At 38.3% G+C, this 19,214-nt stretch overlaps 1 pseudogene; it reads left to right on the forward strand.

Moving 5' to 3' along the window:
* The window catches only part of LOC118914790 (60S acidic ribosomal protein P0-like), a 63,710-nt pseudogene extending 49,264 nt beyond the window's left edge, over positions 1 to 14,446 (forward strand).
* Positions 14,447 to 19,214: the final 4,768 nt, after the last annotated feature.

Consider the following 19,214-nt stretch of genomic DNA (forward strand, 5'->3'; position numbering starts at 1 on the left):
GGCCTTGTAGAATGAGTTTGGGAGTATTCCCTCCTCTTCTAGTTTTTGGAAATCTTTTAGGAGGATGGGTATTAGGTTTTCACTAAATATTTGACAAAATTCAGCAGTGAAACCATCTGGTCCAGGAGTTTTGTTCTTAGGTAGTTTTTTGATTACCAATTCAATTTTGTTACTGGTAATTGGTGTGTTCAGATTTTCTGTTTCTTCCTGGTTCAGCCTTGGAAGGCTGTATTTTAGTAGAAAGTTGTCCATTTCTTCTATGTTATCCAGTTTGTTACCAGATAATTTTTCATAGTATTCTGTCATAATTCTTTGTATTTCTTTGGTACCTGTAGTGATTTTTCCTTTCTCAATTTTGATTCTATTTATGTGTGTAGAATCTCTTTTTTTCTTGATAAGTATGGCTAGGGGGTTTATCTATTTTGTTTATTTTCTCAAACAACCAGCTCCAGCTTTCATTGATTCTTTCTTTTGTTTTATTCTTCTCAATTTTATTTATTTCTGCTTTAGTCTTTATTATGTCCCTCCTTCTACTGACTTTGGGCCTCAGTTGTTCTTCCTTTTCTAGTTTCATTAATTGTGAGTTTAGACTGTTCATTTGGGATTGTTTTTCTTTCCTGAGGTAGTCCTGTATTGCAGTATACTTCCCTCTTAGCATGGCCTTTGCTGCATCCCACAGATTTTGTGTTGTTAAATTACTGTTCTCATATTTCTCCATACATTGCTTGATCACTGTTTTTATTTGGTCATTGATCCATTCATTATTTAGGAGCATGTTATTAAGCCTCCACGTGTTTGTGGGCTTTTTTGTTTTCTTTGTGTAATTTATTTCTAGTTTTATACCTTTGTGATCTGAGAAGCTGGTTGGTACAATTTCAATATTTTTATATTTACTGAGGCTCTTTTTGTGTCCTAGTATATGATCTGTTCTTGAAAATGTTCCATGTGCACTTGAAAAGAATGTGTATCCTGCTGCTTTTGGATGGAGTCTTTGGTAGATGTCCGTTAGGTCCATCTGTTCTAATCTGTTGTTAAGTGCCTCTGTCTCTTTTCTTATTTTCTGTCTGGTTGATCTGTCCTTTGGAGTGAGTGGTGCATTGAAGTCTCCTAAAATGAATGCATTGCATTCTCTTCTTTAATTCTGGTAGTATTTGTTTCACAGATGTAGGTGCTCCTGTGTTGGGCACAGAGATATTTGTAATGGTTATATCTTCTTGTTGGACTGAACCCTTCATCATTATATGATGCCCTTCTTTGTCTCTTGTGACTTTTTTTTGTTTTGAAGTCCATTTTATCTGATACAAGTACTGCAACTCCTGCTTTTTTACTCCCTATTAGTTGTATGAGATATCTTTTTCAAACCCTTTACTTTCAGTCTGTGTGTGTCTTTGGGCTTGAAGTGAGTCTCTTGTAGGCAGCATATAGATGGGTCTCATTCTTTTATCCATTCAGTGACTCTGTGCCTTTTGACTGGTGCATTCAGATCTTTTACATTTAGGGTGATTATAGATAGGTATGTACTTATTGCCATTGCAGCTTTAGATTTGTGGTTACCAAATGTTCAAGGGTAATTCCCTTACTATCTAACAGTCTAATTTAACTTACTTCTTATGCTGTCACAAACACAACCAAAATATTGGGTTTTTTTTTCCCTCCTTTTTCTTTTTCTTTCTCCTCCATTCTTTGTATGTTATGAATCATATTCTGTAGTCCTTGTCTATCCCTTGGGTGACATCTATTTAGCCTTAGGATTACTTCCATCTATAAGAATCCCTCCAAAATGCACTGTAGGGGTGGTTTGTGGGAGGTAAATTTTCTCAGCTTTTGCTTATCTGAAATTTGTTTAATTCATCCTTCAAAGTTAAATGATAACCTTGCCGGCTATAATATTCTTGGTTCAAGGCCCTTCTGCTTCATTGCATTAAATATATCATGTCAGTCCCTTCTGGCCTGTATGGTTTCTGTTGAGAAATATGATTATACCCTCATGGGTTTTCTTTGAATGTGATCTTATTCTCTCTCTAGCTGCTTTTATCAGTCTTTTACCCTTGATCTTTGCCATTTTAATTATTATATGTCTTGATGTTGTCTTCCTTGGGTCCCCTATGTTGGGAGATCTGTGCACCTCCATGGCCTGAGAGACTATCTCCTTCCCCAGATTGGGGAAGTGCGAGTCATTCTTATCCTTAGAAGTTTGAGAAGAGTCTGGATGAAGTGTCCAATCAGTGGACCCAGATCCCCTGTTTCCTCTTTTATAAATGGCATAAAGATAGTGCCCTTCTTCCTGCCATCAGGATGGCATGAGATAATACCTGCACATTGCTTATCACACTGCTAGGTGCTGGAAAAGGCTGTGATAATATCAGGTGCTGGTTGTGACACATACTTGGTGTTCAGTGTTGCATGTCTACCTTATGAAGTTGCTGTCAGTGGTAACCACACAGAAAGTAGTCTTGTCATTCCTTTTGTTTTCTTCCTGTTTACCTCTTTGCCCAAATTATATTTCTCAATTTTTTCTTTCCTCCTCTGTTTCTTCCCTGAGACTTTCCTTTTGTTTGTATTCCTTGCGATTTCTTTCACAGTGTTTCACATAAAGAAGTTCTTTGATGAATTTGGTTACCCAAAATATTGCTGTCTTTGGTAATAAGAAATATGAAAGAACAGCAGGGAGAAGAAACACAACACTATGATCCTTGGAGAAGTGTGAGGAACACAGTACAGAGATAATACAGATTGTGACTTCATGACCAATTTGAAGGGTAGCCACAACTCAACCACCCTCGGAGTCAGACAGGTGAAATGACTTCAGCATCTGTACAGCCACCTGGTCATGGCGACTAATAGTCTGGACTGATCTTAAAATCTTCTGGCTTCAGTGTGTCTCCAAATATATTTTTCCTAAATCATTTTTAAAGCTCATGTGTTCAAGATCTACAAACTTTCATATTATTAGTTTATCACTATAAAAGTCAAGATTTCCAAATGGAAAGAAGTTGCGAGCACAGAGAGAGGAAAATGCATTGTATGTTTTGATAAAGTTTGTAAAGCAATTTTACCAGAGCAGAAGGTTCAAATTTAAGACTGGATTGATTTATCACGTCCTTCTTTAAAACATTTGACTAAGTCAGTCTTGCCTTCGTGGGAAAATCTGAACTCTGCTCTATACCAACAAGTCCTTTTGAATAGATATAGCACCTGACTATATCTCTGACCTCATGTCTTAGCACTGACTTCCTAGTTCATTACTGCAGCCAGATCTCCTTTCCATTCTTGCAATGCTGTATGGAAGATACTCAGTAAATTATTGTTAAATTAACTGATTAGATGGATGAACAAATGAATGATAAAAAGATGAGTGAATAATGTGTTAATTGCATGAAGTGTTTTCATTTATTTTTCCATTAACTAAGCCTATGTAGACAGCATTGAATTTGAAAAAAAATTAAAAGCAAAAGCACTTTCTAGGATAGAGTGAGTTAGCTTTGTCAGTAGGACTGTCATTTTCCCTATAGATCTAGGTTTCTCTTCTATGACCCTGAGCCTCAATTTATCATTCTATAAAATCTACTTTGTATAACCTACTTTCTTCCAAAATAAATATTTTCCTGTATCAGTTATTCCTTTTTTTTTTTTTAGATTGGAACCTCAGCTTAATTTTCAGGGGTGACAATTTAGGTATAAAATGTAGGTATAAAATAAATTTATACCTATGTGTATTTTGATTATGTTTTTTTATTAACCTGGGTATGAAGGGAAAAATACCTTATTTTCTAACTTAATATATCAAAGGTTTGAATTGACATCTGAAAAGTTATTTTAGTGTTCTTCAGTTATTATTTTTAAAAATTTTTTATTAAGGTATTATTGATATACACTCTTATGAAGCTTTCACATGAAAAAACAATGTGGTTACTACATTTACTCATATTATCAAGTCCCCACACACATCCCAATGCAGTCACTGCCCATCAGTGTTGTAAGATGCTACAGATTCACTGTTTGCCTTCTCTGTGCTACAGGTTTCCCCGTGACCCCCCACACCATGTGTGGTAAACATAATACCCCTCAATCACATTCTCCCTCCCTCCCCCACCCATCCTCCCCTACCCCTCCTCATTGGTAACCACTAGTCCCTTCTTGGAGTCTCTGAGTCTGCTGCTATTTTGTTCCTTCAGTTTTGCTTCGTTGATTGACTTTGGGGAGAGATGATTTAATTTTGTATTTGCTTAGTAATTAATTGTTCTACTTTCATTGCTGTGGTTTTATTACCTCTGGTGACAGCTATTAAACCTTAAAAACACCTCCATCTATAGCAGTCCTTCCAAAATACACTGTAGAGATGGTTTGGGGGAGGTAAATTCTATCAGCTTTTGCTTATCTGGAAATTGTTTAATTACTCCTTCAAATTTGAATGATAATCTTGCCGAGTAGAGTATTCTTAGGTTGAGGTCCTTCTGCTTCATTCCATTAAATACACCATACCACTGCCTTCTCACCTCTAAGATTCCTGCTGAGAAGTCCCATGATAGCCTGATGGGCTTTCCTTTGTATGTGATCTTTTTTCTGCTTCTGTCTGCTTTTAATACTCTGTCATTGTCCTTGATCTTGCCATTTTAATTATCATATGTCTTGGTATTGTCTTCCTTGGGTCCCTTGTGTTGAGAGATCTGTGGATCTCCATGGCCTGAGAGACTATGTACTTCCCCCAATTGGAGAAGTTTTCAGAAATTACCTCCTCAAAGATACTTTCTATCCCTTTCTCTCTCTCTTCTTCTTCTGGGACCCCTATAATGTGAATATTGTTCTGTTTGGATTGGTCACACAGTTCTCTCAATATTCTTTAATTCTTAGAGATACTTTTTTCTCTCTGTGCCTCAGCTTCTTTCTATTTCTCTTCTCTAATTTCTATTTGATTTATCATCTTCTCCACCATGTCTAGTCTGTTTTTAATACCCTCCATTGTGCACTTCAACAATTGGATCTCTGACATGAATTCATTCCTGAGTTCTTGAATATTTTTCTGTACCTCCATGAGCATGTTAATGATTTTTATTTTGAAATCCATTTCAGGAAGATTCATGAGGTCGATTTCATTTGAATCTTTCTCAGTTGCTGTATTCATAATTTTACTCTGTATCAGGTTCCTTTGGCATTTCTTATTTGTATATGGCGACCTTTAGTGTCCAGAAGCTCTACTCTCTGGAGCTGCTTATCACCTGCAGCAATGTCGGGTCGCAGAGGAGTGGTATTGGTGCCTGGGGGATGAGTTGTTTCCTGCTTTCCAGATGCTGTGCCTGCCTCCACTGCCAGAACCAGTGGGTCAGGCACACAGGTATAAGCCTCTATGCTTTGTGTTTGTAGCTGCTGTAGGCAGGTCTTCCCTCTGGCTGGCCTAACACCAGGGTAGGGTTTGCCAGTTTGCGAGCCAGGTGGGGCTGACTGGGAGAAAGTTGCAGTAGGCTGCGTGTCACTGAGGGGGTCCTTTGAACTGTGTAGCCAGCCAAGGAGCTGGAGTACCTGGAAATTGTGAAAGTTCCCAACCTGCTGGGCAGAGTGCACCTGGACAATTTTGTCCACCTGTCCTTTCTCCTGAGCAGTAGGCTCTGTGCAATCCTTGCCCCTTTAGCAGCCCTCTTGCTGTTAGGAAGTCTCTCAGACTGCCTGCCTTCTTTTGTCCCAGAGCATCCAGATATGGATCCTTGCTTTCCACAAGCAGCTAGAATCTCAATCTCTCCAGGAATTCTGCCTGTCTTAGCTTTCCAACCCCCTAATCACGAGAGTACCATGAAAGCACCATGAAATGTAGGTTTGTGCTTCCGGAGTTAGGTGTTCAGCAGTCCCAGGCCTCCGCTCCCTCTCTGCTCTGTTTGTCTTCCTCCCGCTGGTGAGCTGGGGTGGGGGGAAGGGCTTGGGTCCCACTGGACCATGGCTTTGGTATGTTACCCTGTTCCATGAGGTTTATTCTTTTCTCCAGATGTGTGCAGTTTGGCACAGCCCTCTTTCCTGTTGCTCTTTCAGAATTATTCATATTAATTGTATTTTTGTATTATATGCGGTTTTAGGAGGAAGCCTCTGTCTCACTTCTCATGCCGCCATCTTTAGTCCTGCTTTGTCTTCTTTCTTCTCTCTTCTTCAGTTATTTTTTAAATTAACAACCTCTACATTGGCAACCTCAAATATATTTAAACCTGTTATGATTTAAGTTGCAAGAAAATACCTGGAGCATATTAAGATTTAAGTGGCAAGAAAAACCTGGATTTAGCTTTGACTGAATCCAGAAATATCATTGAAGTATTTCTTTTTTATACTACTAGCAGATACTTTATAATAGCCAATGTTATTTGGCTATCTTTTCTTCTTACCTTATAATTAATCCTTCTAATATGTGGTTTGGGACCTGGTTTGGAAACAACATAAACAAAATTAATGTTATGCTTGTTGGACCAGTTTCTTATAGACAGTTAATTATAAAAACACAACATGGCATGCATTGCTGAAGTTTAAGCTAACTATGAGTCCCTAGAAGTGACCTTGCACCATAGGCAGCCTATCCATGGCAAGGGTGCTTTTATACACAGAAAATTTACCTGCAGAAAATATTCACATGTCACTGAAAACTTTTGTGCTGCTGTCCTGTAGTTGGACACCATGCATACAAATTTGTGAGACTCTGAAAACCAGATGTTCTTGCTCTGTGTTAACATTTAAGTGGTGGTGGATGAATGTTTGAGGATCCTGGAAACCTCTGAAATTGTATTCTAAATTTTGGAATAATTACAATAGGGGTTTTCTTGGAAGGGAGTCTATATAATTATTATCAGATTCTCCAATATCTCTAATATCTTCATGATTGCTTCTGCGCCAAATGTTATTTACTTGACTATATTCCTCACTAGACTTTAATCATGGCCAAACATGAGATGTATTTACTATTGAAACCCTGGTACCAAGCTCAGTATTTGGCACTGAAAAGGTACTCAGAGTTGATCAATAAGTGAATAAATGAATGTATGGTAGAGAGAATAACAAATGGAGCCTATCCTCTGTTGCTAGCATCTTGTATCTTGTTACAGTGGTATATTGTTCGCATTCAATTTTGTCCTTGGTTTGGGGGAGGGATTGTCTCCAGATTGTGTTTGCTACAAATGTTTCATGTCAGAGTCTATTTAATGGAGTGTTTATACTCTTAAAAATATCTATGACCAAGCCAAGAAGAACTTTTAGCATGTTGTATAATAAAACCATTTGAATTCATGTTCTCATGAGAATTAACAAAGCTGGTAAAGCTTTCCAAAGATATCCTATCTTCAAAATTGTTCTTTTTTATTTTCACCATGCAATCAACCATTAAATTGATACCTGATTTATTGTTTATTATATCAGCTAAGGTAGTTTACAAATGGGCCATTACTTGTACATCAGAGATCTGGTCGTCTCCTCCTCTATGACACATTTATAAAACACACAATGACAATATGTATCTCATGATTATTGGAAAATATTCCTAACATTCATTATTTGATTGATGACTCATTAATTTAATGAGACTCGATAAGGGGACTAATTGGGAACCAACATGCATTCTTGTGTTTCTCTCTATATTGCAACTCAATAAATATTTGTAAAACAACAGTTGATACCTACCTGTTTTCTCAGTTCAGCAAAAACTGAGTCTGATGAGAGAAGGGTGTATGTGTACATGGGAAATGAAGGTAGTTCAGAGTGAATACTTCTGATGAGAACCAAGCTCATATTCAGACTTGGAGGCATTTAGGTGGTGCATTAATTTCTTCATGGTGAAGTGATAACACCAGTTTCGGGTTTGGCCCATTCCACTCAGCTAAGTTGATGAACCAGTTCCAATGGAGTTTCCTGGGAGTGTATAGACACACTAATGAGAAATTGGATATGCAGAATTTCTTAGCTTAACTGTATACTAAGATATATAAGTAAATTCACATGGTAGGGCTAAATCATCTGCCATGTATCTTGCAACTGATGCACTTAGGATGGAAGCACCAGAAACACAGATGAGCTGCATTCACATAGAAAGGAAGGAATTGTATGCTGAAGGATGGGATAATACTTTCTCTCAAGCTATTTTTACAGCAAATTAAATCATTACTTTCAGCCACAGGAGATGCCTTTCTCTCTCTTTTTTAAAATCCATTAATATAAAGCATTTTAGTACAATAATTTAGTTATGTTTTAATTTATTTAAAATAACACTAAACATACCTATCAACCAAGGTTATTAAAATATGTTCAAGCATCTGTCATGAGTAGATTATGCCATTGCCCCCACTTTGTTTCTATTGTCTGGTCTATTAAGAGGCAATAAAACTGAAGATCTAAATCTTCGTTTTTAAACAAAATAAATGAATAAAGAAACTACCTTTCTAAGATTTAGGATACATTAGAGGATTTTTTTTCACTCTTTTGGAAAGTAATTGTGGTGAGGCATGCTGCTTCTGTGTCATAATTTGTAGGTTTGAAATCTCAATGTGGATATAAAAACTAAGCAAACAGAATAAGATGGTGAGGAGCCACACAGAAGGTGCCCTGCTGTAGTTCACAGTGTCAGCCATGGCAGAAGGATCCAAATGAAGAGAAAATCACACTGAACTGAAATACACAACCAGCTTTATGAGTATGAAGCTTTAGGAATCAGCCTGATTTTAAATTTACATACGGGCAGGGACTTTTAGCTCAAGGGGGAATCTTAGACCTAAACTTCCATTTAATTTATGAAAGAGTGAATTCAGATCAGGAAATGTTCTGAACAATGTCATTTGTCCATCCAAGGTCATGTCCCTATTTAGGGTCTGAGCTAGAAGTAGAATCCTGAATGCTTCACACTACCTCTTTATCACGATGCACAGCTTGTGAAATTCTCTTCTACTTAAATTTATCTCTATGCCTATGGTAAAATACGTGAAGGGAAACTTCAGAAGGGCATCCCCAGACATTGTTGACCGTATTAGTTATCTAGTGTGTATAACATATTGGCTCCAAACTTTGGTAAAACAACAAATATTTATTATTTCAAAGTTTCTGTGGGTCGGGAGTCCAGGTGGAGCCTGGCTGGATCCTCTAGTTCAGAGACACCACAGGCTGCAGTCTAGTGTCGGCCAGGGCTGTTGTCGCTTAGAGGCTCAGCTCCCCTCGCACTGCTGCGCAGAAGCTGCCCTCCACTCTTTGCCACAGGACTGCTCATAACATGACAGCTTCCTTCATCAAAGTGAGCAAACAAGGAGATTCAGAGAGAGAAATCCGAGTCTTTTAACCTGATCATGCTGTGTTCTCTTTATCAAAGGCATGTCGCTAAATCCAGCTCACATATTGGGGTGAAGACCAGAGGGTAGGGATCACTGGGGGCCACTTTAGATGCTGCCCACCACATTGACCACCCCCCACTGTTCTCTGCTCTTACTGATCAGTGTGACTCCCTTGTGGGACTCCCATGATTAATTACTACATGAGTGGAAAGATGGGTGAGGGAGAGGCAATAGTCTATGGCCTGCTTCTTATTGACCTCATCTGTATGATTTTTCACTAATGGGGCTGTCACGTCCATTGACTGTGAGTTACATGAAGGCAAATTCCTTGTCCTACTAATACTTGTCACCTCTCCTTCCCTCAGCACACACACACTGTATCTCCAGGATCTTTCACAGTTAACAATAGTAATAGGAATATAATAAATATTTTCTAAATAAATGATAGAACTGTCCTCAGAGAATATTAGCCTTGCATAAAGATCCCTGTTGGGGGCAGAAACCATTGTATAAAATTAATAGCCAAAATAAGAAAGGCAGTTCCATAACCTGTTAGAATTATTTGCTTCTTTGTTTCTTTATATAGCAGACACCCCATGCAGCACATATTCACCTACCAAACATTATTATAAGCAGGGCACTTATGCTAAAGAACAAGGAGACTCTTGGGAGCAAGGATAGACTGTTACTTACTCATTCACTCACCCACTAATCAATCAGTGCAAAGATCTTGAAGACTTGTGTGTTTTGAGGGTCAACCAATGTTTTATGTGGTCCATAGTTAAATGTACAAAATGTTTCCCTATATAAAAGAACTTATTATCTAAACAGTGAATGAGGACTAATGTATGAAGAGGTACTTAATGTTGTGTATATATTTCAAGTGTCACATGAATGAAAAGGACAAAAAAAGTTTAAAGGGGAAAGAAACTTTTCCATTGAACTGACCAAAGAAGGTTCTGGTAGTTCATCTGTATCTTCAAGGACTCCCATGATTTAGATGGTTCACAAGGGCAGGGGAACAAGAGCATATTTTGGAGAAAATTCTGTGGCTAGCGAAGGGACTGACATAGGGAAGCCTAGGACATTTTAAAGGAATGAGAAAAACAAATGTTAAAAGGAAATGCAGTAGCATTAAGTTTCTTATTGGTTTTATTTTGAAAGCCAGAAATTCAATGGATATAAAAATTTGTGTTTTGTTTTATTCTTCTGAAGACCTTTAACTGGCTTATCTCTAAGCTACCTGGGATAATAAAGTCAACACTAGGTAAATTTTGGAAGAAGTGTCTAGGTCCTTAGGATATTTCTAAATTCTGAATCTATTAAATTCTCCTCTGTATCATCCTACTTAAGATCTTTTTATTCAAATTTAATTTTTTTCTTCCTCTCAATCTAAAGATTTCAGTTATTTGAGAAAGCAGATAAATTCAGACTAAGGTGTGAATGACTGATATTTCCAGACTTCTCCTGAGGTGTATAAATTAACAAAACAAAACAAAACATTCTTGGAGGGAGGTTAATACCATTTATTACTTTTGGAAAATGAAAGCTTACTTAGCATTCTGCAGGTTTGGAAAGGAAGCTATTCTGTATGTATCAATCTTAGACATTTAGTTTCCTCACAGGGATCTCATACTGCCATATGCCCAGGTGACACATCATATCAGCTGTATTTGGTTGAAACCAGCTGTACTTCACCACAGATATCAAGGGCTCCTATCCTGATGCAGAGCCGGGCCTGGGATAGTTTGTTAGTGAAGTGGAGCATAGAGTGTATTGGAAGGTATGTTACTTTGCTAGGACTGCCACAATAAAATACCAGAGACCAGGTTACCTTAACAAAGACTTATTTTCTCACAATTCTGGGGTCTGGAAACTCAAGATCAGGATGCTGGCAGGGTTGGTGTCTCCTGAGGCCTCTCTTCTGGGCTGGCGGATGACCGTCTTCACACCGTGTCCTCAAACAGCCTTTTCTCTGAGTGCATGCATCAGAGATCTCATGAGGGCACTAGCAATATTAGATTAGGGCTCCATCCTTATGAGGCCTTTTAAACTTCATTACCTTTTTAGAGGCCTTATGTCCTAATAGGATTGCATTGGGAATTAGGGTTTCAACATAGGAATTTTGGGGAGACATAATTCAGCCACAGCAGACAGATACCTTTCGCTAGGTAACTTCATAAGGAAGACTCTTAAGGTTATGCTGCATAATAGCCTGTAGAAATACGGAATCAAGACCCAAAGTATTTCAGTTTAATAAACTGAAATAAACTGATAATTTTTTTTAACTATTTGTTGGGGACCAAGTATTAGATTAGGCCTTAAACATTCAAAGTCAGTGAAGTCACTCTCATACCCCTTACTTTCTTACCCTAACCGGTGAAACAGAAGAATAAATATATAGTCACAAGATGTAATGTTTAATTATATGTGTGAATTTGACTGGGCCTCAGTGCCCAGATATTTGGTCACATTCTGGATGTTTCTGTGAAGGCATATTTTTGTTGGGGAGATTAATATTTAAATCAGTGGACTTTGAGTAAAGTAGATTGCTTTCCATATGTGGGCAGATCTCATCCACTCAGTGGAAAATACTGATAGAACAAAGACTGACCACCCCTGAACAAGAAGGAAGCCTGCCAGGACTGAGGACTTGAAGCACAACACTGGCGTTTACCTGCCTCCCCAGCCTGCTGGCCCGCCTTGCTCATTTCGGACTTGCAGCCTGCCTTCATTAAACCCGCAAGCCAATTCCTTCAAATCAATCAATCAATCTCTCTCTCCCTTTATGAATACACACACACGCCACATCCTGTTAGTTCTCTATCCCTGAGAATCTCTGTGTTGTGTTCTGTTCCTCAGTCACCTGTCCTCCCTTTTATGGGCTTCACCTGTTCACAGTGTGTCTCCTGTGGTTGCAGGTGCAGATGCAAAAAGCTAGAATGTCATTGTTTGTAATTGAACTCTGTTCGAACTACTCACCAGAATCAGTCCCTACGGCCTGGTTTTCATACTATGTGGTTTTAGGTCATGGTCAGCAATTCACAACTTTATAAAAATTAGAATGAATAAATGATCAAAGTGTTCTACTTTCTAATTGGCCGATTGGGCTGGCTGTAGGGCAGAGACTTCTCTAGATGAGAGTGGGAGGGGAATTGCTCATGGACATTTTATGGCACCACTGGGAGGCAGCACATGTATAATGCAGTGCAGGCTCAGCCAGGGCAAAGCACTAGGATGCACTTTTATTTCTAAAAGTAATGAGGTTGTGTGTCATCTGATCACATTTTTGGTAACTCACTTATTTAGTCTTTTCTAGTTAGCTTCCCAACCTTGCCTGAAGTGTATCAGTGATGAACATTATTCACTCCCTCGTGGCATCTAAGGATACTAAAATGCCAGGGAAAAGGTGACCTGCCATGCAGCATGCTGCAGGCCCTGGAGAGGATGCCACCACACAAAGCTATCTTCTCACATGTTAATCCTTTGAAGCTATGGCTGGGGTCTGGAAGGTCCTTCTTTTGTTCTGTGGGAAATCTCATTGTTGTGAATCTGTGGTATAGAAATAGAAAACAAAAAGTACCTCTTTATGAGTATATAAATGGACGTTATGTTTTCATTCTTGAAATGGCAAAGTCCACCAGTGGAGGACTGTGTTGACTTGAAACAAAATTACAAAGCTTTGGCAGTTTGTATAATTGTGATCAAAGCCAGTAGCTAATAATGGGCATTAGGGGATGTAGAGACTGGAGTGTGCTTTTCTTTTAATGTGCCCTTTCATTATTGAGGCAGTAAAAATGGCTCCTGAGCCTCTCTCCCGTCTTCTCAAACTATTGTGCATGGGATAAGAGCAAGGGTTTTGGTGTCAAACCTAAATCTAAATTTTTTCTCTTCTATTTTCTTTCTTTGTAACTTTAAGAAAGTGTATTTGTAACTACCTTACAGAGTATTGTGGAGGTTAAATGGTGCAGTGCCTGTAAATTTCTTCTAAGGATACCTTCTATTATTTCGTGATTATTATTAGTAATTGTTGGTATTGATTTTTCTCCTTTGATCTCATTTCATAAAATTTTTCATCCCTTCTCTTTCTTTTCCGTAAAAGCTAAACTGTAGACTTACAGGATCAGTGAGAAAGCCAGTGGGTAACGTGTATCCCAGGATAGGTGACGGGTCTAAATCCATGTTAGGGAAAGCAAATGCCCTCTGCTTACTTTCCTTCAGGTGAATAAAAATAATGGCACCAAAAATAATCGTTGCAACCCCTCCTTCCGCCAGGCGTCCTCGTGTGAGTGGCATCGTCTTTAAAGCCTTCATGGCAATCCCCGAGGCAGCGCCATGATGCCCAGGGAAGACAGGGTGACCTGGAAGTCTGGCTGGTGCCTTAAGATCATCCAGCTTTTGGGTGATTACCTGAAATGCTTCACTGTGGGGGCAGACCTGGTGGGCTCCAAGCAGGTGCAGCTGCTCTGCGTGTACCTCCGCGGGAAGGCTGTGGTGCTGACCGGCAGGGAGACTGCGATGCGCAAGGCTATCCGTGGGCATCTGGAGAGTGTTGACTCCTACGCAGGAAAGTGGGCTTTGTGTTCTCCAGGGAGGACCTCACGCAGATCATGCTGCTGGCCAAAAGGTGTCAGCTGCCACCCATGCTGGTGCCGTGGCCCCATGTGGGTCCGTGTGCCAGCCCAGGCCAGAGGACAGCTCCTGTCAGGCTTCGCACCACCGCTGAACTGTCCAGGGGCACCAGTGAAATCCTGAGTGACGTGCAGCTGCTCAGGACTGGAGGCCAGGTGGGAGCCAGCGGAGCCACCCTGCTGGACACGTTGAGCACGTCACGCTTCTTCGCGCCAATCACGCCGCGGGGGTTTGACAATGGCAGCCTCCAGGGGCTTGACATCACAGAGGAAAGTGTGTTCTCGCTTCCTGGAGGGTGTCTGCCATGGTGCCCCCGTGTCTGCACACCCAGCTGCTGCATCAGTGCTTTGTCTGCGGAGACTGACTGCACTTCCCACTTGCTGAAACGGTCAAGGCCTTCTTGCAAGAACGATCGGTCTGCATTTATGGCTGCGGCTCCAGGGGCGGCCAGCACAGCCGCAGCCCCAACCAAGGCTGAAGCAAAGGAATGGTCGGAGGGGTCAGACGAAGATACAGCATTTGGTCTCTTTGACTAATCACCAGAGAGCAACCAACTCAACTTGCTTTATTTGTGAAACAAGGGAATAAATGCTTACTTCTCTTAAAAAAAAAAAAAAAAAAAGAAATAATAGCGGCAACCAATTATTAAGTACTTATTCTGTGCAATATTCACTATTAAGTGTTTTGCATATAATAGTTAATTTAGTCCTCATTATAAATACTATAAAACTGTTATTCCAACTTTTTGGACAAAGGCATTGAGGCTCAGAGAATTAGGTAATTTGCTTAATATGAATTAACTAGCTAATTTAAAAGTTGCAGTTCAAACTCTGCTTTTAGTGGTTTAAACATCCTTAGTCATTATCATGTAGAATTCTAGAATAGAAAGATGAGGTTGGAAGCTTGTAAAGTTAAAGCCATAACATGCTCAGCCTCATGAAAAACTGCAGTTTTTCTATGGGAATTGGCCAGACAACCTACACGATATTGTTCTACTGATAAGCTCAGGAAAAATTGTAGTAGTTTATGTGGAAAAATTAAAATTTTTCAATAAGTGATGTGGGAACAATTGTTTAAGTGAAAGAATGTTTCTCATTCTAAAACAAAGATACAGTTAAGTAAAAAGTTTCAATTAGGGGAAAAATGGTATCTATGACCTCTTTTTTAGAGGAAAAGAAAATCTTCGACACCAGAAGAGAGAAGAATTTCTTAAGAAGAACAAACCATAAAGAAAAAGACTAATGAATTTTACTGATTAAAATAATTATTGTATGAAGAGATACTCTAAGTGAAATAAAAACAAAAGGCAGAGAAGATTGTTGTAATACATATATAGTTGACAGACTTTTGTGTGAAGAACATATAAAACACTGCTACAAACAAATAAGAAAATGACAGACAACAACCTGAAAACAATGTGAAAAATAGATGAGATATTTTATCAGTTTTCCTTTTGGCTGTAAAGGCCAGAACAAATCAAAATAGTAGAAATTGATTTTTTCTTACAAAAAGGAGTGACAAAACAATCAATCTAGGTCATCAATAAGTAGTTCAAAGCCTGGTTGGTAATTCCACTATCATTAGGGGTCCCTGTTCCTTTTAACACGATGCTCTGCCGTCTTCTCCATGTGACTTTCAAGACAGCCAGTCCTGGTCCAGGGATCATACCCATATTTAAACCCACAGACAGAGGAAAAGGAGAAGAGATGGGCAATCTCCCTTCACAGACATTTGCTAGAGGCCATACACCACATTTCTACTTACTTCTCATTGGCCAGAACCTTGACATGTGACCACACCAAACTTCTATTGAGACTTAGAAATAAAATCTGTATTTGGGGTATCCATGGGCCTAACTACAAATTGAGAGTCCTTTTGCTTGAGAAAGCAGCTATTGGATATCACCTAATAGGCTCTGCTAAAGAATTAAATAAGAACTTCTCAGAAGAGGAAATGCAAGAGGGCAATACATATTTTAAAAGATGCTCAAACTCTTCAAAATCAGGGACTGTAAATGAAACTAAATTGACATATCATTTCACACACATTAAGGCAAAAACTCAGAAGCATGAAGAGTTTATATAGATATAGAGTAATATAAATTATTATACTTACGGAATTGCGTAAATTGGTAAAACCAATTGGTAAGGCATTTGGCAATATTTATGATAGCTAAAGATGTATATGTTCTTCAAGCATTTCCACTTTTAGGTATATTACCTAAAGATATCCTGGTGTGTGCTTAAGAAAACATGCTTAGGAATGCCCCTGCAACATGTGACATATATATGAGACATACATAAAATCTACCTATAGAAATTGAGAGCCCTATGGTCTCTTTATATAGAGATTAATTATAAACAAGTATATCTAATCTAAATTTCATATCAGAAAATGAATAAATCTATTGTGGCATATCCATAAAATAGAATATATATATATATGTGTGTGTGTGTGTGTGTGTGTGTGTATATATATATAATTACAAAGAAATTAATTAGAGGTAAGTATGTCAATGAATGTATCTCCCAAACAATGCTGAGGAGAAAAGTAAGTTGTAAAAGGGTTCATATATTATGATACAATTTATATTAGGCAATTGTTAACAGATCCACTCAGATGAAGTAAAACTGTTTAAAAATACATCAGAATGATAAATACTGAATGCAAGCTAGGGTTATCATCCAGAGCAGAAGGAGAATTGTTTGAGAAAAAGGACATAGTGCCTTCAATTTTACTTGTAATGTTTTATTTTCTAAGCTGAATAGTAGTGTGAGAATTCATTTTATTTTTCTTACACTTTTGTGTGCCTGAAATATTTCATAATAAAACATCAAAAAGGGGGCAACTTCAGGACAACCATCAGGAAATAACAGGAAAGGAATGACCCAGCTCTCTAACAGCCAGGACAGCTACTCAATTAGAAGAGATTAGTAAGGGATAAACTGAGGGATTAGTAAGGAGATAAACTCAAGGAGAACATAAATATCTGTCTTTTCCTGTTTGAGAGTCACCAATTCTTGTTTCTGCTTGTCCTTAAAGTACTCAGCAAAGTGGTGATTGTGCAATGGCTAATACTGGTCCGGAAACTCCCAACATACTGTGTTCCTCAAGGAAATATCTAATAATTAACAACTTAGTTACCTTATGGGGTGTCTGCTCCTTCTTCTTGGGGAGGTTGTAAATGTGTACAGTTGTTGTTTTGGTTTCATTATTGGGTGGGAGGGAGCAATTAGTGGGAAGGGGCCAGAGAAACTCAATTTACTACAGTTCAGGGCTGTTCAAAATGCTGAAGATCTCCAGCTGGCGGGGTGGGTTGAACTATTCTTCAAATAATGCAGTACAATGAACTACCCTTCATATAATACAAGAGGTGTATTTGTGTGTGTGTGTGTGTGTGTGTGTGTGTGTGTGTGTTTATGAATCACAAGAAATTTATCATCTTAGAACTTTATTTTCTATCAGAATGATGAATATAAAGAAATAAAGAAAAAAATATTCCATAAACTCAAGGAACTTATTACACTCCCTTCTACACTAGGAATGTGTACAACTAAATTATATAGACTGGTTTCACATAGAATTTGTTCACCCTGCCTTCTTTCTACACTTGTGAGCTTGTAGTTTCTAGAAAGCTAGTTTTCACTCTTCCTTGCTCAAAAAAAAAAGGTAAAAATAGAAAAAAATCAGGAAAGAATATCCAAATAAACCTGAGATTTATCAAAAGCATGTAGAGCTAATTTTGAGTTGAATAATCCCTCAAGGACTCTTTACATTTGCCACTATTCTAGCTTTTCTACAACAAATGATCTTGTGATGTTAACATTTAGACCAAGGGTTTAAAAACCACTCTTTGAGATGAGTAGGAGATATTTAATCTGGAAACTTCATCTCTTAAGTGTTGCCTGGAAGTGAGATCTGTATGGTCGGAGAGTATATTATTGATGACAAGAGAACTTTAAATCTGCAGATAGAGCAATTTACATTCACTGTGGCTTCTACCATAGTGGCTGATTTTTAAGTTATTTATGCAAAGAAGTGAATTGTTCTGTTCTTTATTTGAAATTATGCCAATTGCATGCTTAACAAGGCTAAACTTTTCACTGAAAATTCAGCTGCTTTTTCAAGTTCGTCTTTTTTATCTTGTCACTAACTGTTCACACTTAGGGAGATGAATCATGATGACAGAGCATGATGTTCTGCCAGACTCCTGAGAATAACAAGTAGAAGCTAAGATAGCAGGTCCATAAGTAAAACCTAACAGGTTTATATTTTAGGCGGGAGGCTATCCATACTTCTTGAAGTTATACTGCAGAATAAACAAGTTTTGGGCATTATTATTTTTGCTCAGCAGAGTATATTCTCAGTCCAAAAAATTGGGGGTTAAAACACTGTCATCCAAAAATCTGTTTGCTGTAAAACTAATGAACTTTATGTGCCAAAGAAAACTCAGACATTTCGTAGTTGAAATTTGGTTTACTAAGGAAATTGAAAGGAATATAGCCCAAGTGGTTTATAAGAACCATAAAATTTTAGAAAATCAGAATTAGTTTGGTTATTCATCACCAAGCCCAAAGCAAACCAACACATGGGACATGCATATTTACTAGGTATTGTGTTCAGTGTTTTTTACACAAATTGTCTCATTTATTTTTATCTACCCTCCCTTTGGGTGGCATGATTGTCCAGACACAGACATGAGAAATGACTCAGTCATAGGCAATAATTAATTGATCACAGAGAGGAACTAGATCTCTGAAGCTTTATTTTGGTACAGTGAGCTCCTGACATGATAACTTGAGAAGTTACTTGTATGGTTTTCTGCAGTATAAGAAAGAAGTTTGATATCTTCTTTGCCATTTCTTCATATAATTAACAGGATACTAATTCAAACAGGTCTTTTCCTTTGGTTACTCAAATTGGAAGTGTGGTTAGAACTTTCTCATAAGCTGTGGGATCTCTCAACAACTAACATTGCCTAAGCCCACATCAGAAAGCAAAATTCTCTGCAAAGAAAATAAACCAGAATTAGTCTCTGGATATGACTGAGCAGGACTAGCTTCTTTGTATTCTCTCAGTCTCTTCCTTTGCCAATACCAACCTGTTTTTACATCAGTGTTGTAGTCTAAAGTAAGGCCACCTATTTTCATCCTTCCCTCTATTGTCTCCCCCACACTTAATATCCTAGGCTGTTTTTGCTAAATGTATTCTTCATTAATATTTTTTTCTTGTTCTATAAATGAGCAAGTAAACAAATATACCTTAGGTCTATAGTATTAATTTGGTGGAGAATTGGCTTTTTTA

Source organism: Manis pentadactyla, chromosome 10 (assembly GCF_030020395.1).
Source record: "Manis pentadactyla isolate mManPen7 chromosome 10, mManPen7.hap1, whole genome shotgun sequence".
Lineage (NCBI taxonomy): Eukaryota > Metazoa > Chordata > Mammalia > Pholidota > Manidae > Manis > Manis pentadactyla.